We start from the raw sequence: 23,068 nt of genomic DNA on the forward strand, positions 1-23,068 counted from the left end.
TGATGAGCGAGTTGAGAGTCTGTGGGTGAGAATTAAGGGGCAGGCTGGCAGGGGGGATACTGTTGTGGGTGTCTGTTACAGACCACCAGATCAGGGTGAGGAAGTTGACGAGGCCTTCTACAGGCAGCTGAGAGCGGCCTCACAGTCACAGGCCGTGGTCGTCGTGGGGGATTTTAACTTCCCTGATGTTTGCTGGAAGGACCACTCGGCAACCCAGCCACGGTCCAGGAGGTTCCTCCAGTGTATGGATGATAACTTCCTCCTGCAAATGGTGGATGAGCCAACCAGGAGAGGAGCGCTGCTGGATCTCATCCTCACTAACAAGGAGGATCTGGTCGAAGCAGTAAGGGTTGAGGGCTGCCTTGGTAGAAGTAGAATTGCAACCCTGGACTTTAGCAGGGCAAACTTTGGCCTTTTCAAGCAATTGCTAGGGGAAATCCCATGGGCAAGGCTGTTTGAAGGTAAAGGGGCCCAAGATAGTTGGTTGGCATGCAAGGATTGCTTTTTCCGAGCTCAAGATCGGAGCATCCCGACACGTAGGAAGTCAAGGAAGAGGGCCAGGAGACCTGCGTGGCTAAATAGGGAATTGCTGGGTATGCTCAAGTGGAAGAGGAGAGTTTACAGGTCATGGAAGGAGGGGCTGGCCACTTCAGAGGAATATAAGGCTGCTGCTAGAGGATGTAGGAAGGCAGCTAGGATGACTAAGGCCTCCTTAGAATTAAACCTGGCGAGAAGGGTCAAGGACAGCAAAAAGAGTTTTTTCAAATACATGGCAGATAAAACTAACACCAGAGGCAATGTAGGCCCACTGATGAACGGGATGGGTGCCCTGGTGACAGAAGATACAGAGATGGCAGAGTTACTGAATGCCTTCTTTGTCTCTGTCTACTCTGCTGCAGGCAGTCCTGAAGAGCCCTGTACTCCTGAGACCTTAGATGAAGTCAGGTCAACGGAGCAGTTTGCCTTAGTCGATGAGGAATGGGTTAGAGACCAGTTGAGCAATCTGGACATCCATAAATCCATGGGTCCAGATGGGATGCACCCGCGGGTGCTGAGGGAACTGGCGGAAGTCATTGCTAGACCACTCTCCATCATCTTTACCAAGTCTTGGGAAATGGGAGAGGTGCCTGAGGACTGGAGGAAAGCAAATGTCACTCCAGTCTTCAAAAAGGGCAAGGAGGACCCGGGCAACTATAGACCGGTCAGCCTCACCTCCATCCCTGGGAAAGTGATGGAACACCTTATCCTTGGTGCCATCAGTCAACATGGCTTCACCAGGGGGAAATCATGTTTGACCAATCTCTTAGCCTTTTATGAGGAAATAACACGGTGGATGGATGATGGCAGAGCGGTGGACGTGGTCTACCTTGACTTCAGCAAAGCATTTGACACAGTCTCCCACAGCATCCTCACAGCTAAACTGAGGAAGTGTGGACTGGATGATCAGGTAGTGAGGTGGACTGCGAACTGGCTGAAGGAGAGAAGCCAGAGAGTTGTAGTCTATGGGGCTGAGTCTAGTTGGAGGCCTGTAACTAGTGGAGTGCCTCAAGGGTCAGTACTGGGACCGGTATTATTTAATATATTCATCAACGATTTAGATGAGGGAATTGAGTGTACTATCAGCAAGTTTGCTGATGGCGCTAAGCTGGGAGGAGTGGCTGACATGTGTCCTGGGTTCAGCAGTAGCAGTCATGTTATTTTTTTTTCCCTTTGTGGTAGCTGGTGCAGTGCTGTGTTTTGACTTCCAGCCTGAGAACAGTGTTGGTGAAGTCGATATTTTCAGTTGTTGCTAAGTGATGTTTACCCTGACCAAGGACTTTGTGAGGCTCATGCTCTGCCAGGGAGGAGGGGAAGCCGGGAGGAAGCAGAAACGGGGCGCCTGACCCGGGCTAGCCAGGGAGCTATTCCATACCACAGCACATCATGGCTGGGGTGGGGGGTGACTGGGAGTTACCCGGAAGGACACGGGCTTCCGGGTGGAACTCGTTCTCTTGGCCGGTGGTATCGTATTCTCTTCCCTTGTTATTTTCCCTTATCATTGTTGTAGTTGATAGTAGCGGTGGTGATTCGTGTACATTGGTTGCTGGACTGTTCTTGTCTCAACCCGTGGGAGTTGCACTTTTTTTTCGATCCTCCTCCCCGTTCCTCCGGGAGTGGGGGAGAACCCCAGTGGGGGGGGGGGGACACAGACCTCGATTGCTGTCAGCTCGGTACCACTCACTGGGAGTGAGTGAACAAGTTACCTGACTGGGTTTAAACCACAACAACATGCCAGAAGGCTGTGCTGCCATCCAGTGAGACCTAGACAGGCTGGAGAGTTGGGCAGGGAATAACTCGATGAAATATAACAAGGGGAAGTGTAGAGTCCTGCATCTGGGCAGGAACAACCCCAGGTTCCAGTATAGGTTGGGGAACGACCTGTTAGAGAGCAGTGTAGGGGAGAGGGACCTGGGGGTCCTAGTGGACGACAGGGTGACCATGAGCCAACACTGTGCCCTTGTGGCTAAGAAGGCCAATGGCATCCTGGGGTGTATTAGAAGGGGGGTGGTTAGTAGGTCGAGAGAGGTCCTCCTTCCCCTCTACTCTGCCCTGGTGAGACCCCATCTGGAATATTGTGTCCAGTTCTGGGCCCCTCAGTTCAAGAAGGACAGGGAGCTGCTGGAGAGAGTCCAGCGAAGGGCAACTAAGATGATCAAGAGAGTGGAGCATCTCCCTTATGAGGAAAGAATGAGGGAGCTGGGTCTCTATAGTTTGGAGAAGAGGAGACTGAGGGGTGACCTTATAAGTGTCTATAAATATATGAAGGGGGAGTGTCACGAGGATGGAGCCAGGCTCTACTCAGTGGCAAACAATGATAGGACAAGGGGTAATGGGTACAAACTGGAACACAAGAGGTTCCACTTAAACTTGAGAAGAAACTTCTTCTCAGTGAGGGTGACGGAACACTGGAACAGGCTGCCCAGGGAGGTTGTGGAGTCTGCTTCCCTGGACACATTCAAAACCCGCCTGGACACATTCCTGTGTAACATTATCTAGGTGTTCCTGCTCCGGCAGGGGGATTGGACTAGATGATCTTTCGAGTTCCCTTCCAATCTCTAACATACTGTGATACTGTGATACTGTGAAAAGAATGAAGGTTGAGGGAGCAAGTATGCAATTTACAGGTCTTATGCCTTGACATTAAAACACAAGTTAATTTACCTTACAGGGTAAACTTCAGTATAAAATGAAAGCATAAAAAAATAATAGAGGCTTTAAACAAACCCACTAATAGTTTTAGTAAAGATGAACTTTTTCAAGGGTATGAACAAGAATTTCTGTTGTACAGTTCAATGAACCATATGATTCATATTAACAAATATGGATCTCTGATATGGGCCAAATAACCTTCTGAATGACAGAAAAAGTCTTAAATTGTAATCAATTTTGATTTTGTAATTAATTTTCTAAATCTATCATTCCTTCTGCCCCCCCCCAAAAAAAAAAAAAAAAAATCTGTGTAGGAGAATATTTCAATCTACTTTTCCCAGGGGCATTTTCTAAGACAGTCAGAGGAAACTAGTCTGTTTCACCCTGGAAGTAGAAGTCTCAGATCTGAACATAACAGACCAGATATCTTGTATTGTTGTTAAGTAAAAATTACTATAGAAGACTATTTCTCAGTTGAATTTCAACACCTATTACAAATTAGATGCTCCAATGAATAGAGCTTAATGACAGCAGTTCTGACTAGCAGTCTCTCTGTAAAATAGCAACTACTTTTCTGAACTTATTAAAAATAGAAGAAAAAAAGGGGAAAAAAAGGAAAAATATACTAATGAGAGTGTTGCTGAGAGATATAGAAAAAGGAATAAATAAGGAAAATGGAAAGAAACACATATATTAAAGAGTTTTAGATTTTAAAACTCCTTGGGTTTCACTGAAAAAAGCAACAGAATTTGAAATAATTTTCATATTCTCCCAAATATCCCTTACTATTGCCTGAAGCGGAACATGTTGGACTTATAAATGCTTCAGGTGCATGATCAGCGTATAGCAAATTTTATAGGGTTTGTCTGCACATCAGACATGTAAAATTCTATCTAAAACATTACTCCAAAAATAAGACTTGACAAGATGGAGGATGTTTTCATTATAGATCTAATAACTGCCTCAGAAATGGGTCAAGAAAAAGGAGCCAATGTTGTAACAAAGTGAAAACAGAGTAAAAAGACCTACCTATGAGTCATTTGGCTTTCCCATTCTTTCCTCTCTTCTGCTTTTGATGAAAATGCAATACTTCCTTATCTCATTCCTCTCTTCTATGACACCTCCTTTCCATGTGGAGCTCTGCTATTGAGCTCATTTGGAAAAAGAAAGTTTGCAAAAGAGTTGTGCAAGTCCAGACAAGATATAGCAGCAGCCTTAGTTTCAAGCCATTGCTGGAAAGAAAGCTGAAGGTATACTGATCTGAATTAGGCAAAGTATTGCCACATGATTGCGGAAGGTGATCTTTCCCCTTTATTCAGCACTGGTGAGACCACACCTGAATTACTGGGACCAGCTCTGGGACTTTTAGTACAAGGGAGACATGGACATACTGAGAGTCCAGTGAAGGGCCACTGAGATGATGAAAGGCCTGGAGTATCTCTCCTGTAAGGAAAGTTGAGAGAACTTGAACTATTCAGCCTGAAGAACAGAAGGCACAAGAAGAAATTACCAATGTGTAGAAATACATGAAAGAAGGGTGCAAAAAGGATGGAGCCAGGTGGTGCTTGGTAACAGGACAAGAGACGATAGGCACAAATGGAAACACAAGGTTACCTCTGAATCTCAGGAAACACTGTGAGTGCTGGAGCAGATTGCCCAAAGATATCAAATCTCCATCCTCAGAGATATTCACTAGCCATTTGGCCCTAGGCAACTGACTCTAGGCAGCCCACCTTGAGGTAGTGGGGAGGGTGGGGTTGGAGAAGATGACTTCCAGAGGGCCCATTCAAACTCAACCATTCTGTGATTCTGTGAAGCTTTCAAAACCTTGGTATTAAATTTCTTGAAACAATTTTGTTCTCAAAGCATTTTTTTAGGATCAAACTACTGCCCCTTTTTCTGGGTTTTATGGTTCACTTCTTTCTGTTATCCTCAATTAAAACCTCAAAAATCTTCTGATTGTTGAATTGAACCTAAGATTTTCAGGAAGTTTAATGGAACAGTACACATAGTGCAGCCACCAAAACCCAAATATTATTTATTTTTTACAGTATGAGAGAAGAGTTTTATAATACTAGCAAAAATCTAATGACCGTGTTAGTGTGAAAGACTAGCAAGTTCTGTTTGCAGCTGCTTTAACTGGATTTGTGTACAACAGTACAAAGGCTCTGAATCAAGCCCATGATCTGACTGCAGATTACCACTGTACCAGAGATTACTTCTGCTTTGCCTTCTTGCACATCATAATAGCTACCTAAAGGTATTTTTATTGGAAAGATGTAGACTCATTGTCCCTATATACAAAAAGTGAACTTGTTATAAATTGCAAGCCCTGTTTCTGTCACTCATATAATGAGAAAATAACCTACATTCGTCTTTGATTAAATGCATGCAGCTCCTCAGTTCTGGTGATTTTGACAACACCATAAGGATATTATTTATTATCGTCAGCTGCCACACACGTGTCTTCATGTGGATGCTGGCCAATGAGGATGATATAAAATATGTGCTACCGCATCCTGTGGATCATCAGTCCACATGAAAGTTAACTTCCAGGAAGCAGAAAAAGACTTGTGGTAAGTGTTATCTGAGCAGCAATAAATACGGAAATAAAAGTGAAAAGAGGTGTTTAAAATAGTAATACTACCTTCAGCAATTCCAGAAAGCCCAGCAGATGAGGGCAAACTGATTTCATATTATATTGGGCATGCAAAGAGGCTCTGTTACCATCAGGTATGAAGCCAGTGTACGAAATCAAGGGGCTCCACAAAAGCATAGGACATACCTGGTGGAGACTCGGTTACACAAAAAAAGCTTGATTTCAGGAAACTTACTAAAAGTGGGTTTTCTTTCTGGACAGTTCTCTGAACAAAAATTGCAAGAGACACTGCTTTCTTTGTCTCTTACATTTTTTCACTGAATTCTTTCAACACTGGGAACACAGCTGCCTCTGTGAGTTTATCTCATATTTTTCTCATTTCAGTATTTTAATTTTTGCTGTTCCTTTTACTGTTTTTTTATAATTGGTGGGTTGAGGTGTGGAGGTTTTGGCTGTTAATCATTTTGGGGTTTGTTTTGTTTGGGGGGATTATTTATTTATTTGTCTTCTTTTGCTTGTAGAGTTTATTCTGCCTGTCTCATCTTTTCTTCCTCACTAACATCATTCCTCCAAAAAAGTAGTGTTGGGCTTAGCTTCATGGTAATGAGTAACATTTGTGGAAAAAACCTGAGTGGTTTGAATTCTTCGTTCATCTTTTGCATATACATTCTGCCTAGAGACCTAGATAGTTACAAGATAGATAAATATTTTCTATATAATTAGTGATAATTAGGGTATGACCATTAGAATCAGGTAGGAGGAGACAGAGAATGCCTGTAATGGATTTCCCTACCTAGCTAGATTTTTCTGGTTTCAGTTGCCTATTTCCCAGTTAGAAGAATACAGAATATTTTTACTATTGTTGTCACTCCATCTAAATAGTTTTTCATAGTCTCCAGTTGCTATTTATTTTTGTATTGAGAATTTCAGCAATCTTCTCAGAAATGTAGTCTATGAGCAGTTTTCCTCATAAAAATTATAATAGATTTCCAGACACGTCACTCTCTTGTCAGTCAGAAGCAGCGCAGCTTTCAGTGATTCACAAAGAGTAGTTAGTTTCATGAAAGTACTGTCAGAAAATACTTGCCGTTTGCAAAATGGCTACAACTTTGAAAAATAAAGCTGACATCAAGCTCAACTACTAATTGTCAGTTGAGTGAGTAAATAAATAAATAAACCGATCCAGCAAGAACCTGGATGCAATGCAATGAAATATAAAATTCACATAACCCTTCCACACACACAAGTATGTATAACTGCTAATGACAGTTCAGTGAGTAGGGTTTGTTCAAATTAGATCATAACTATTGATATAACATTTAGTCAACAGATACAGTTAATTACTGCAGTTCCAATTTCCTTTGATTACAAAAGGATATGACAGGGCTGACCACTGCCTACCATCCTAGAAGCATTTGTGGTAAGGATATCTCCTATTTAAAGAAATGAAAATGCCTGATTTCCCTAAAAAGAAAACAGCATACATTTTATGTTCTTTTGGCTCTATTTTCATTACTATTTCCTAACAGATTCTTCCTCTTTTCATTTGAATATTCATTGATAAGTAGAACAACTGATCAGAAGAAAAAAACTTAATTGGAACTAGTATAAAAAAATAACTTTAAGCTGTTTATACAGGAGAAAAATCTTTATTTTCTTTCCTATCTTGAAAAATCTTTTTTGCAAAGCCAGAATTGAAGAGCTTAGACTGAACACCTTAAATACCCAGAACTGGGTCAACATAAATAAAAGGAATGATGAAAAATATTTGACTTAGCAGCCTAAGATATTTCTTTCAGAAACATATATGCCAAAATCCTGCATCACTTAAAGGATTTTGCATTTATATCCTCATGTATAGGATAAGGACAGAGAGGGTGTAAACTGGATTAGCTCCCTGATTTCCTGGAGTGTTATGTTAAATAGTCTTCCTTGCGAATTATTTCTTCCTTTCCATCCTGGTGGAATAAGGTGCATTTAGCTGACAATCAGAAAGAGTTGCTGAAAATAAAGTCTAACATTCTTTTCAAAGTATCTCCTCCTTAGAAGAAAAAACTTGTTTTCTTATTAAGGATTACATCTGATTTGCAGAAAGGTGTTTTGCTATGTGTTCCTGACATAAACTCTCCCCAGCACTGAAAGTCAAATTAATTCACTGTAAGTTTTTGCTAAGATTTTTATAATGATAATAGGAGTATTGAAAATTGTGGTGGGTCATTACCACTAAAGTGAACCCAGTTGTGTACTAGTGTGTACCCAGGGACTAGTGCAATATATTTTAGTTTGGTGGATTTAGAATGCTAGAAGTCTATTTGACATTCTTTATCATGCACAATTTAAAAGTGAGAATCCAAGACAAAGAAAAACATATACATTTTTCATAGTCAAAATACAGGCTTTGAGTAGAGAAAATGATTGCTGAAGAATAAGGTGATATGCTGCATGATGTATGAGTGTCTTAAACAACAAAAGATTCCTTAACAGGTTTGCCAGGCTTTGAATCAAGACTTATGTTTTGCAAGTAGAGCAGGAGTATGTAATATATTTTGTAGCTTTCCTTTTTTCTTCTTTGTGCAGGCATTTAGAGGTGATGAAAGAAAGAAACATATCACTGGCTTGAGCAAGCCATTGTGTGGGTAGTTAAGAAAAGTTTTTCATTTCATTTCTGCAGAACTTTTTGTCTTCTCTATCAAACTCAGGCATTTAGTTTTCGATGTTCAAAGTGGGCAGCTTCAAAAATGTCAGTGCATTTTTATTTCTTTTGTAAAGTATTGTAATAATATGGATCAAAATGATTAAACTGATATCAGGTATAACATGTGAGAACTAAAAACTTCAAGCAAAATTGTCACATGCATATAGACGTGAGGAAAAAACCCATAGAAGTGACTAAGAAAGCGGATAACAGAGAACAAGAGAAGTAGATATTGGGTTGAGAGTAAGATCAAAACTATTCATGTCAGGATAGTGTTAGGCCAACTTTAAGTGATTCTGAAAATCTCACCACTGATTTCTTTTCTTCTTTTCTTTTCTTTTCTTTTCTTTTCTTTTCTTTTCTTTTCTTTTCTTTTCTTTTCTTTTCTTTTCTTTTCTTTTCTTTTCTTTTCTTTTCTTTTCTTTTCTTTTCTTTTCTTTTCTTTTCTTTTCTTTTCTTTTCTTTTCTCTTTTCTTTTCTTTTCCTTTCCTTTCCTTTTCTTTTCTTTTCTTTTCTCTTTTCTTTTCTTTTGTTCTTTTCTTTTTTCTTTTTTTCTCTTTTCTTTTCTTTTCTTTTCTTTTCTTTTCTTTTCTTTTCTTTTCTTTTCTTTTCTTTTCTTTTCTTTTCTTTTCTTTTTTTCTTTTCTTTTCTTTTCTTTTTCTTTTCTTTTCTTTTTCCTTTTCTTTTCTTTTTTCTTTTTTCTTTTTTCTTTTTTCTTTTTTCTTTTTTCTTTTTTCTTTTTTCTTTTTTCTTTTTTTTCTTTGTTTTCTTTTCTTTTCTTTTCTTTTCTTTTCTTTTCTTCTTTTCTTTTTTTCTTTCTTTTTTCTTTTTTTCTTTTCTTTTTTCTTTTTTTTTTTTTATTTTTCCTTTTCTTTTCTTTTTCCTTTTTTCTTTTTTCTTTTTTCTTTTTTCTTTTTTCTTTTTTCTTTTTTCTTTTTTTTCTTTGTTTTCTTTTTTCTTTTTTTCTTTTTCTTTTTTTTTTTTATTTTTAATCAAGGGACACCCAGACCACTGAGCAGTTTTTTAACCACCAAAGTGACTAATTGACCATTTGGCTGAGATCCAGTTATGAGCTGGAGCATCTCTGTTACCTCTCAATGGCTGTCTTTCACAAACTGTAGGCTAAATTCACCTCTGTGATACCAGTCTCAGAAGAAATGCCCAGAGCAACTTGGTGCGTGCATCAGAGGGATGCATGGCATAAAGCATCCTTCCAGTCCAGCTCAGAGGGATGTCTCCTGAGTGGTGCACCAGGGACAATGCTGCCATTTCTGCCTTGTGACTTCATTCTTGTCAATGTGCCAGTGACTCCAGTGCAGATGAAAATACCTTTTCTGACACTAAGAACATCAAAGCAGAGCAGCCCAAAAATTGGAGCATCTCAAACCGTAAGAAGGAATGGAAAAATTCTCAGATTTTAGATACCATGCTTTAGTAATAGAAGCCTGTTCTGCTGTAAGTGGTGCGCTTATACATGTGCCTGTCTTGAACTAAATTATACCCAATGTTTTATTTTGCTGCTGGGTGATTTTCCAAGCATTTGGTTTGTATCCATTGCTAGTATTAGGGTTCTGTTAAGACATAGATTGAAGTCCAGTCTTTCACTACTCTTACTGTAATTTAGGGTATGTCATAAAGGCAACCTATAAGGAAGGAAAACAAGACAAAGATTATGATCACATTTATGATTCTCCTTGTCACATAGTTATAGTATTTGTTGGGGGACTTACAGACAGTTTGCTCCCAGATGTTACCAATGCCACAGGCAAGTAGATTGTTTTTTATTAATACCTTTCTCAAATGTCAGTCTCAGTATTGGAAATGAGTACTGAGATTAGCCAGTAGCATCCTTTTAACAAAGCGGAATTGCCATTAGGCACTAGGCATACGTCCAACTCACCAGCACTTTGACTCATCATTCTTCAAGCCTTCCAGACAATTAAGGAAGATGTAAAAGGCTAATCAATTCTCATTTGTGATCTTGTTTAATGTCATGAAAAAAAAAATCTTTTATTTTTTTTCTTCAACAGCAGGGTATGAGCTTTCCAGAATAAAAGGCATGACTTGCTAACATACTGGCACTGTATGACATTTCCAAGAAAACATAGTCTGCGGGTTGAGCTTGAATGATCCTGGCAGCTAGTGCATAGAATTCAGCAGCAGTCATCATCCAAGAGTAGGCAGGGCTTCTGTGTCCTGGGGTCGTGCAGTTGGTGTGCTGCCACACTCACTCCTTTCCCAAGTGATAAAAGCATACACTGATGCTCTTCAGTCCTCTCTCTCTATATCTAATGCCCCCCACATAATTTTCTCATGATTTAGTTACATAGACATGCCAGTGTTTTATATACACAAATACACGCATACCATTCTATGGAAGCATTCACTAGCCTGTAATTGAAAGCCATCCAAAACCAGCAAACAGACCCTATTTTGAACCTCCATTTCACCTATGGCATAGCCGAACTGCATGTTTTACTAATCTGTGTTATTTTATGCCTTGCAAGCATGTTTCCAATGCTTTTTGAATGCTCTTCTGAACATGGTTTCCTCTCCTGTAACCTTCATTTGTAGCCACTGCTTAGGTTTATTTACCAGGCTCCTGGATACCTCCCTGTTTTTTGACAAGCTGCAGCAATAGCAAAAAATGTCTAGCTTCTGATCTGAAAATGAAACATCAGTCCACAGAATTGCTAGTAGGGAGAACTGGTGACAGAAAACCCCAGGACATGAGTGAAAGCAGCCTTGTACTGTGACTACTGCAGATTGTAGCTTACCAATTACATTGACTTTAATATCAAAGCACCTACAGGTAAGAGAGTTAACAGCAGCAATATCATAATCTTGCCCATTTGATGTTGTTGTAACAGTTTATGTATGATCAATTAAAAAAAAAGAACCAACCAACCCAGCATTTCTTCATCCATCTGAAGTAGTTTGGCTTTCCCCTTGTCCTCTCCACCACCACAACCAATTTCCCATGAAGACAGCAGGTACATGGCACCCTTTGCAACAGCAGGAAATTTTTATGAGTTGATTGGAGCTTTTGTGTTAGATGTAAATACCAGCCTTGGGAGAGGAGAACACTTCTTGAAGGGTGCTGTGTGCTTTGGCTACAACCACCAGCACTAGTGAGAGGCTTCAGCTATCTGCCCTGGTTGCTTACCACAGGGCTTGGACACTGTAAATCCTTGTGGTAGGAGACTGACTTAGGAGAGATGCAGATCACAACCAATTTATTAAAACACTTATTTATAATTAAGTTTTATTATTAGCAGCAGATAAGTATTGCCATGGTTCGTTCAATTATTTCCTCACACAAACTCATAGGCATGCAGCTTCAGTAACAGCTGGAAGGTCAAACTCAGCTTTTTACCAAGGAGAGGGTCATACTGACATGCCAATGTGTGGTGGACTGACCCTGGCTGGATGACAGGTGCACATCAAAGCTGCTATATCACTCCCTTCCTCAGCTGGACAGAGGAGAGAAAATATAAGTAAAGGCTCTTGGGTCAAGATAGAGACAGGGAGATCACCCACCCATTTCTGTCATGGGCAAAACAGACTAAACTTGAGGAAATTAATCTATTACAAATCAAATCAGAGTAGGATAGTGATAAATACAAACTAAATCTTAAAAACAACTTCACTCCACCCCTCCCTTCTTTCCAGGCTTAACTTCACACCCGAATTCTCTGCCTGCTACCCCTCAGCAGCACAGGAAGGTGCAGCATGAGAGTTGTGGTCTCTTTGTCACATGATGTGTTTGACATTCCTTCTCGGGAGACAATTCGTCACACTGTTCCCCTGATCCAGCATGGGTCCCTCCTACAGGAGTCAGTTCTTCAGGAACTTCTTCAACATGAGTCCTTCTCATGGGCTTCATTTCTTCACAAACTGCTCCATTGTGGGTCCCTTCCATGGCGTGCAGTACTTCAGGAACAGATTGCTCCAGCGTGGGTCCCCCATGAGGTCACAGCTCATGTAGTAAACCTACTCCAGAGCAGGCTCATCTTTCCATGGGACCACAGGTTCTGCCAGGAGCCTGCTCCAGCATTGGCTTCCCACAGGGTCACCGTCTCCTTTGAGCACCTCCCTGCTTCATCATGAGGTCCTTCACAGGCTGCAGGTGGATGTCTGCTCCACCATAGACCTGCTCCAGCAGGCTGCATGGGCACAGGCTGCTTCACCACGGTCTACACCGTGGGCTACAAGGCTGTTTCCATTCCTTCTTCACTGACACTGGTATCCACAGAGACGTTTCTCTCACTCCTCTCCTTGGCTTCTGTTCTGCAGAATTTTTTTTTTCCTCTTCTTAACTGTGTTATCCCAGAGACTCTACCACCATCTCTGTTGGTCTTGTCCTTGGCCAGTGGCTGGTCTGTCTTTGAGCACTCTGGCATTGGCTCTATTGAGCATAGCGGAAGCTTCTAGCAGCCTCACAGCTTCTCACAGAAACAAACCTCGTAGATCCCTGGCATCCCCCACTACCAAACCTTGCCACACAAACCAAATATGCAAAGGCTCCTTGGTACATGGTGATAGAGACCTTCAAAGTTTCTCTGTTTCAGATGTTTATATAGTCCTGCAGGATTGGATGTGGCCTGAGTTATACAACCTGTTGTTGGTGCTAGTATGTTTTGGTGCCCTAGGGCAGACATAGTGTCCTGAGTTTAACAGTTCTTGCAGATTCAGCAGAGCTACTAGGCTCCAGATCTTACCCATTCTGGTGAGATGTTCAAGTGATACCTCAATACATTTACTCTCATTGGCCTGCTATTTTCTTATAAGTACTTCTCCATCCACACCTGCAGATACTTGTAGAACTGTCCTGGGTTCAGCAGTAGCAGTCATTTTTCTCCTTCTTGGTAGCTGGTGCGGTGCAGTGTTTTGACTTTCAGCCTGAGAACAGAGCTGATGACAACGATGTTTTGGTTTGGCCAAGGACTTTGTGAGCCTCATGCTCTGCCAGGGAGGAGGGGAAGCCGGGAGGAAGCAGAGACAGGACACCTGACTCAAACTGACCAAAGAGGTATTCTATATCACAGCATGTCATGCCCAGGAGGTAACTGGGAGTTAGCCGGAAGGGCTGGGAGTCTGCAGGGTTGGAGGAGGTGTCGGTCGATGCTTGGTCTGGCTGGAGGGGGCGAGTTGTCTGTTGGCTGGCGGTGAGGTGTTGTATTCTCTTCCCTTGTTATTTCCTTTATCATTATTATTGGTGGTAGCAGCAGTGATTTTTGTTATACGTTAGTTACTAAACTGTTCTTAATCCGTGGGAGTTGCATTCTTTTCGACTCTCCTCTCCGTCCCTCTGGGAGTAGGGGGAGGGCAAGAAGGGGGGGAAGTGAGTGAACGAGTTGTCTGGTTCTGTTTAAACCAGGACAAGAACTCATTCACAACCTCTCACACAGAATGGGCCTTTGTCAAAGTCAACATACACTTTTGAGAACACATTGTGTAATACAATACTCCCACTTAGAATATATTATTAGAAAGCTTTCACAGGTTTTTCAAAGCTTCATCGCATATTCACCTTCAGACACTTAAAAACCCTAAAACCCAAGGATAACTACCAGTAAGAAGCAAGAAGGTCTGTAACTTCAGATTATGTCCATTTCCTCCTCAACAGTTCTTCTCAGTGCTCAGTGCTTTAATAACCTCCACCACATTATTCTCCACAAAGTTATAATAATAACAATGAATCCCAAATATTTCGTTCAGTCTCTCAGAAGCAGCGCTGCCATTTACATATGTAATCTTAAATCCCACCTAATCTTATTATTAAAAAGACTGGATGCTTTCACATATCTTCTTTACTAACTATATTTAAAGGTTTTGGCAACGCATTTCATTTCAGAGAATAACTGCACTGTGATAGATGGTCCATACTCTGAGGTTTGCACTGAAGGTCTGTATGTTGGTCACTTTATGTCTTACAGAAGACAGAGATTGTAGTTTTGAAAAGATGGTGATGATTTCCACATTCTGCAGTTCTACTTGTAGGGATTGCGTGTGATGCAGTTTACTTCTTGACACTAGCTTCTTCATTTTCTGTTCAGTATTCTCACATTGTGCTGTACCTCTTCACAAAAACTGTCAAACAACACAGCTGGAGTTAATAAACTGAGGAAGGATGCCCATTACCAGTTACTGACATCCCTGTTGTTTGATGCTTTCAGTATTTCATTATCTCTGCATCAGCACTGGTAGTCCTGCAACTGAAAAGCCATCAAAATAACACAGCTTGAAATGATAAATGAAAGTAACAGAACAACTGCAGCACAGAGCATGCACTTCTGTAGGCTTTTCTAGGTGAACAAAGATCTGTATCTGTTCTGTGGCAGTCTTATACTACCACACAAAAGGTTTATCCAGATGTGTTTGTTGGCTTAAAGCCATTGGACTCACTTCACATAGACAATTTTCTGTAAGTGGTACGAAACATAAGAAATTACATTTGGCTGTTCTTCCTCAGAAATAGATTTTTTTTTTTCCTAGATACGATATTTCTTTTTTTTCCCTTTCATTAAGGAAAGAGGAAAATACAACAAAGTCCAGGAAATCTCTATGCCAACCACAAATAATCTTGCTGTGAAATGATTGTCACTTAATTGGAACAAGTCAGATTAATTGTTACATTCATTCCTGAACTGAGATTAGTTATGTGACTCAGGAAGGTGCCAAATTTTCAATGAAGAGTTAACATAATGCATCAGAATTCTCTGACCCACTTTAACACTTAACTGAAGGCGGCGTGATGTGAAATTTAAATATAAACTCCAGAACAGGGAGTTCTTTCATCTTTTTCACAGAATTTCATAAAAATTCTTTTATCCTTAATAAACTTGCATAAATTTAAAACTGGAATGTATATTTCATTTAATTGTTATAAATATTATCTGCTTAGTGCCAACAGTTTTTTTTCAGCAACTAAAAGTGTATTGCTTTCACCATTTGTCAGATCTGCAATGTACTCATATAGTTTCTGTGTATAATTAAACATGTAAAGCAAAAGACTGAAACTGTTAATTAGCCCTCGAAATTTTGAAGTAGTTTCTGGGATTTAAGCCACACAGTTCCCATTATAGTCTGGAGAAATCACTCAGCTAAAATTCTTTCACTGCTTAAGAGATCAGGAGGTAGAGGATCTTAAGATCCTTTCCAACCTTGACTATTCTATGATTCTATGATTTGAGGAAGACGTGGTGGATAAGGAATTGGCTATATGGCTGCAATCAAAGAATTTTAGTCAACAGCTCAAAATCCAAGTGGAGTTCAGTGATGAGTGGTGTTCCTCTGGGATCAGTATAGGGACAGGAGATATTCAGCATGTTTGCTGGCAACATGGAGAGTGGGATTGAGTGCACCCTCAGGAAGTTTGCTAAAGACACGATGTGCAGTGCTGTTGACATGCTGGTGCAGTGCTGTGTTTTGGCTTTAGTCTGAGAATAATGCTGATAACACGCTGATGTTTTAGTTTTCTGCTAATTTAGCAATGACTTTTCCTGATCAAGGACTTTTCATGCTCTGCCAGTGAGAAGGTGCACTAGAAACTGTGAGGAAGAAGAGACAAGACACCTGACTCAAACTAGCTGAAGGGGTGTTCCATACCACAGCACATCATGCTCAGTATATAAACTGGTGGGAGTTACCCAGAAGGGATTAATGGCTGCTTGGGTTGGGCTGGGTATTGGTCAGCGGTTGGTAAGAAATTGTATTATGCATCACTGCTGCTTTGTTGTTTTTTTTTTCATTTCCCTTTCAGTTTTATATTCTCTCCCCTTGTTATTTCCCTTATCATTATTACTGTTAGTGGTAGCAGTAGTATATTTTACTTTGATTTAGTTATTAAACTATTCTTTAGATTCTTTCAATTCTCCTTCCCATTCTGCCTAAGAGAAGGGATGTGGGGGTAAGAGAGAAGCTGAGTGGTGCTCAGTTGCCAGCTGGGTTTAAACCATGATACCCAGGAGTAGCAAAATATTTTTACCCTATCAAGTGATATTCAGGGAGAAGATCAGGCCTGCCACACACTAGGCCTATTATGACTGCTGTAAATTGGGATTTTTTTGGCTTCCAAACCTCTGGCTCCTTCCCAGCCTTAAAGGGTAGAACAAGAAGTGTCCTGCCTGCACCATAAACACTCACAGAATTCATTCTGTAAACGAGAACACATTCTCTCGTTCTCTCTTCTAGAAAGAATTCTCTGATTTAAAAAAACCTCAACAACCCAGACTATAGTTGATGTTAATGACAGTCCAAAAATGTGCACAAATTAACTTCTGTCCCTATTCTTAATTAGGATTTTCATTATTTATTGAGCTTTTTCAGAATTTCTGTTCAGCAGCAATTGATGTTTTGAAAGAAAAAAGAAATTGCACCTTTTTGCTAACATCACTAAATTAATATCCACATAGAAATTTCTGACACACATGCCATTCTTGTTTATTTCTTCCTTTTCTTCAGTATCTGCTGAAAGCTATAGAGTATGTTGGAATGCACTTGAGTAATAACATCAAGATAAACTACATGATACACATAATGTGTATGATGCACACTATTCATCAATGGCATAAAATAATTGATAGTTATGATTATTCAGTTACATATTAATTATTGAAATTTTATTTTTCAGTGTATCGTATTGTTAGGTCTGTTGTATGTAATGCTGGACTGGTCAGTGGTATTGCTCCTGTTTATTCCAGTGATCCCTGGGGTTTGCTCCCTGAATAATGCAGAAAATACACAAATCATGGGGACCAAAAACTATTCTGCAGTTATTTAGAATTAGTGAAAAAAATTGCAAGCATTATATCTAACATTTTTTTCCTTTCACTATGCATCTGGTGTTGATTTTTCATTAAAGGAAAGGATAAAATGCTAGTGAATGTTAGTATAAATAAATACAAGCAAATGCCAATACATTTTGATATAGTCCAACTGAAAGCAAGTATTTTTCTGTGTAATAAAAACAATTAATCTTGTTTGCTGATTCAAATACTTTAGATTCTCTCTAATAGAAGAGTAATGTCCTTTTGCTGCATTTGCTGGTAATTTATTGCCAGTAAGTTATATTATGATGAATCAATATAAGTGCAATACTGTAAGAAAGTACTATTATTCTGTCATGATAGTTACATGCACTGTGACTTTCTGAAGTGTGCTGTGTCAGACATAATCAGGAGGCGAAGAAAATCAGTCACACGATGAGCATTTATACCTCCAAATTAGACTGTCTAACCCAACCTCTGGGATGTTTTATAGCTGTCTACACAAAGGTAATGAAAAAACTCCATTGAGGGTTATCAGATAAGAACATTTCCTGTGTTGAATTCCCAGAGGGATTTTTCCTAAACCTCTGAAATACTCTTCTTAATATTAACTACTGTCCTGAATGATTAAGTTCAAAATTTGATGGCTCTCGTTAGTTCACTAGATCAAATGTAATTCCATTACTATTTTCATAATGTAGATCACTGATATTAAATTCTATTATATATGTTTGGAAGTATTTTGTAGAAAGAGCATATCCTATACCTCCTCCCAGTTCTGTGTACAACAAACAAGCAAGCAAGCAAGCATTGAAACAGGAAAACAAGAAAACAAAGCTAAACATCAGATTTTGTGCTTATCAAGACAGAATGAGGCACATTAAAAGACAAAGGATCATGTCCTAGAATTTGAAAGTGCTAACAGCTGAAGCAAATATGGATGCACATAAGTAGCGAATAACACTACAACTTTTTACATCAGTTTCACATCAGATGCCTTTTGAAGTGCAGTAGATTTTGCAGGAAATAACTTCCACAGACTCATGTCCTTCTACTACAGAATGATTTTGGAGGTATGTAGACATAAGAATTACTGAAGCCCTGCCTTGCTACCTCAAAGTTATGAACAGCACTCCTGCAGCTATGTTTCTCAGCATAATAACTGGTAGAGGGCTACCAATGTCATCCATTGAATCAGTATGTTTCTCAGGATGCCTTTGGGTGAGAAACAGACATGTTAGATCTGCATCACATGTCAGAGACACATTCTAATATATGGGGGTTTGATGCATAATAAAGAAATGTCTACTCAGATAAAATACTCACCTTCATATTAGAGCTCCTGTTCAGCTTTGTGTTTTTATTCCTGCCATTACGTTCTTCCTCTATGTGTCATACCTCCTGCCAACTATATGCCAAATGTTTTCTTTCAGTTTGTGGTCTTTTGAGAACAAGAATTGAAAACCAATGTGATGGTGCATAACCTCCCCACTCCCTCATCTCCTGGTCTGCTCCATGACCTCACAATCTCAGGAATTCCCATCAGGCTTTGGCCTTTGTGTAACGAGTTGTGCAGTGAAGTGTTCCTTGACTGTACCAAGAGCTCTTGCATGGCTAAGCAGGGAGGCACTGATCATACCAGGAAATCCTGTTCCCTGGCTAAGGTGAGAAGAGAGAAGGGATAATCAGTCATCCCCTGACAGTCTTAGAAGACTCCTTACTTTGATCATAGCCCAGGTGGAATGTTATCATTGTTACTGGTGGTTTGAAAAACTTCTAATAATTTCTGACTCAGGTAAATCACTCATTTCACAACAACCAGTCCAGGGTAAATTATCTATTCATTCAATACCAGTTTCCCTTAGAAAGGCCATTACTATGATTTTGTAATGGCTCTTATTTGTACCAGAACAAGAAATGAAGTAAGCATGCAGGGATGGAACATAAAATCATAGTATCATAGAATCACAAAACAGTTAGGGTTGGAAAGGACCCCAAGATCGTCTTGTTCCAACCCCCCTGCCATGGGCAGGGATGCCTTATGCTAGACCATGTCACCCAATGCTCTGTCCAACACGACCTTGAACACTGCGAGGGTGGCCCATCCAGCAATTTGATGTCTTTCCAGTTTAGAGGCAAGGATGTCATGCGGAACTGTGTTGAATGCTTTGCACAAGTCCAGGTAGATGATGTCAACTGCTCTACCCCTGTCCATCAGTTCTGTAGCCCCATCATAGGAGGCCATCAAATTGGTCAGGCAGGATTTCCCCTTAGTGAAACCATGCTGGCTGTCACCAGCCAACTTGTTTTTCATGTGCCTTAGCATGCTTTCCAGGAGAATCTGCCCCAAGATTTTGCCAGGCACAGAGGTGAGACTGACTGGTCTGTAATTCCCTGGGTCATCCATTTTCCCCTTGAAAATGGGGGTTATATTTCCCTTTTTCCTGTCATCGGGAACTTCACCTGACTGACATGATTTCTCAAATATGATGGCCAGTGGCTTAGCAACTTCATCCACCAGCTCCTTTAGGACCCATGGATTGATTTCATCAGGTCCCATGGACTTGTGCACTTTCAGGTTCTTAAGATGATCTCAAACCTTATCATCTCCTACAGTGGGCCTACAGTCTTCATTCTCACAGTCTCTTCATCTGCCTTCCAAGACTTGAGTGGTATGGCCAGAGCACTTGACGGTGAAGACTGAGGCAATTAAGCCATTGAGAGCCTCAGCCTTCTTCAAATCCAGGGTAGCCAGATCTCCCGATAGCTTCTGGAGGGGGCCCACATTATTTCTAGTCTGCCTTTTGTTTGTGACATACCTGTAGAAACCTTTCCTTGACATCCCTGGCCAGACTCAGTTCTAACTGGGTCTTAGCCTTCCTGATCTCATCCCTAGCTTCCTGAGCAATGTCCCTGCATTCTTCCCAGGCCACCTGTCCTCAGTCCCACTCTCTGTAAGCTTGTTTTTGCCTTCTAGGTTTTCTCAGAAGTTCCTTATCCATCCATGGATAAACATTCTCCTGGCCTTCTTGCCCAATTTTCTTCTTGCTGAGATAGAACACTCCTGAGCTTGTAGTAGGTGATCCTTGAATATCAACCAGCATTCTTGGACCCCCATATTCTAAAGGGCTTTATCCCATGGAACCTTACTATGCAGGTTCCTGAAGAGGCCAAAGACTGCTCTCTTGAAGTCCAGGGCAGTGAGCTTGCTGTGTGGCCTTCTCACTGCCCTGGGGATCTAGAACTCCACCGTTTCATGGTCTCTGCAGTCAAGGCTGCCTTGGAGTGTTACATTCCCCACCAGCCCCTCCATGTTGGTGAGTACAAGGTCAAGCATGACACCTCTCCTTGTCAGCTCCTCCATTACTTGCAAGAGGAAGTTGTCGTCCACACAACCAAGGAGCCTCCTGGATTGCTTGTGCTAGGCTGTACTGTCCCTCCAACAGAGGGACATACAGTTACAACATACAGTTACTTACTGGCCAATCTTTGCCTATAAAAAGGTATAATGTAATTCACACAGGTCAAAATCCTTGTTTTTAGCACGCATGTCTTTAGGTAGCCTAACTACAAATATTGCTGAAAAGTTTTCTGTAAGATTATCAGAAATCAACTGTGTTTTATATGTAATTAAGCTTGACACATACTTAGTATCAGATATATATTAAGCGCTATAAGGATCAACAGCAGTTTTTAAGAAAATATGGAACTGCAGTGTCTAGATGATGTCTTGTAGCTGTGTACTATTGATTTTTTCACAATTGCATCTTTAAGGAAGAATAAAGATAATGAAGGATTAAAGAAGGAGTGAAGGAGTGGTGAGTGGATGAACTTTCAATATGTGGCAGAAGACTGAATCTTCACAAACATTTGTTATGTACATTATAAGTTTGGTGATTATGTTTCTTTTCTACAGTTGTCATGGGTCTGATTTATCCTAATGGACCATGATTATTCATGTCTTACATTCATGGATAGGAATTAATAGATAAAATATAACAACTCTGCATTTGGTTGAATAATTGTGATATTTCCATCTAAGTAACAATACCATGTCGAAATGAGACATTGAAAAATTTTACTTCCTTTTCTTAGTTTCAAGGCAAATCCTGGCTTGTAAATTACCATGTTTGCCTATGATGTGTTCTCATACAAAGTATATAGACAATATATCTATCTTTAATCAGAATAAGCTTCAGTTGAAAAACAAGAGGGTCCCAGGTCTTAGGAACTGTTTCAGAAGTCTCAAAATCCAGTCTAAACTGAACCTCTATTTTTAAAACTGGGCAGAGAAACATAACTTAAAAAAAAAAAAAATGGAACCCCCTTGTAATATGGTATTGTAATCATGGCACAAAGAAGTAGTAGGGAGCCCAGGGCAGGAGGGATATATTGTGATATGAAGCCTAAGTCAGGAAGAAAAGCAGCCTAGGTGGTCTGAGCAGACCTGCCTAAAAACCAAGCAGTAAAACCTAGGAAAGTGCAACAAGCACTCTAAATGCCATAGTATGAATGATGCCCTAATTCCCATGTTGCATTAGTTGCTATAGCCATCACAGGGAAGTTCCACTACAGTCCCCTACCTTAGCTTACTTTGTGGAGTGTCTGATTTTTATCTTTTCATCCCATTCATACATTTTCTCTCACACAATGATTACTTTCAGTGCAAAGCAGATTTTATCCTGTAAAGAATAATGTAATGTATTGTATCCATGAAAAGACTACATTCTGTTCACAGTTGATTCTTCTCTCTTTTTGTCTCTCTATTGTGTGCGTATATATTTAAATTACTCTTTAATTGATGTCGTCCTGATGTCTTTTATTGAAAACATTCCTGATGTCTTTTATTGAAAACATGCCTGAAGTTGTGTGAAAGACAATGGATCCTGAGAACCTGTGGCTGTAAAATGAGGCTCAGGCTGTGCATTTTAAAGCAACCTATTTTCATAAATGGAGAAACCATTAGCCTCTTCGTGAAATTTAACAGTGTTTATCTGATCTATAGAATTGTCATTAATTCTATTTTCACAAGCAAAAATTCCGTGAATTTGTAGTATGAAATACTTCCCCAGCACTTACAGTTTCTGAACTATCCAGATAATTTGCTGGTATGTCAAACATATTTGAAACATGGTCTTATCTGGAACCATTACCTTCTGGCTTCTGCATTCCTTATCAAGCTCATTTTGTACTTTAAAGACATATTTTTATTATATGTGACTGTCGTGGTTTAAACCCAGTCAGGTAATTCGTTCGCTCACTTCCCCTCCTTTCTTGCCCTCCCCCTGACTCCCAGAGGGACGGAGAGGAGAATCGAAAAAAGAATGCAACTCCCACAGGTTGAGATAAGAACAGTTTAGTAACTAAGGTATAACACAAATCACTACTGCTACCACCAGTGATAATAATGATAAAGGAAATAACAAGGGAAGAGAATACATCATCTCACCACCAGCCGACCGATAACTTGCCCCCCCAGCCCGACCAAGCTCTGACCAATACCTCCTCCAACCCTGCAGTCTCCCAGCCCTTCCGGCTAACTCCCAGTTGCATCCTGGGCATGACATGCTGTGGTATGGAATACCTCTTTGGTCAGTTTGGGTCAGGTGTCCTGTCTCTGCTTCCTCCTGGCTTCCCTTCCTCCCTGGCAGAGCATGAGGCTCACAAAGTTCTTGGCCAAACCAAAACATCCCTGTTATCAGCTCTGTTCCCGAGCCGAAAGTCAAAACACTGCACTGCACCAGCTACCAACAAGGAGAAACATGACTGCTACTGCTGAACCCAGGACAGTGACCTTAACAATAATGCCAAGAA

Source organism: Pezoporus occidentalis, unplaced genomic scaffold, assembly GCF_034315485.1.
Source record: "Pezoporus occidentalis ecotype Australia unplaced genomic scaffold, CSIRO_AGI_Poc_V1 ctg48, whole genome shotgun sequence".
NCBI classification, from domain to species: domain Eukaryota; kingdom Metazoa; phylum Chordata; class Aves; order Psittaciformes; family Psittacidae; genus Pezoporus; species Pezoporus occidentalis.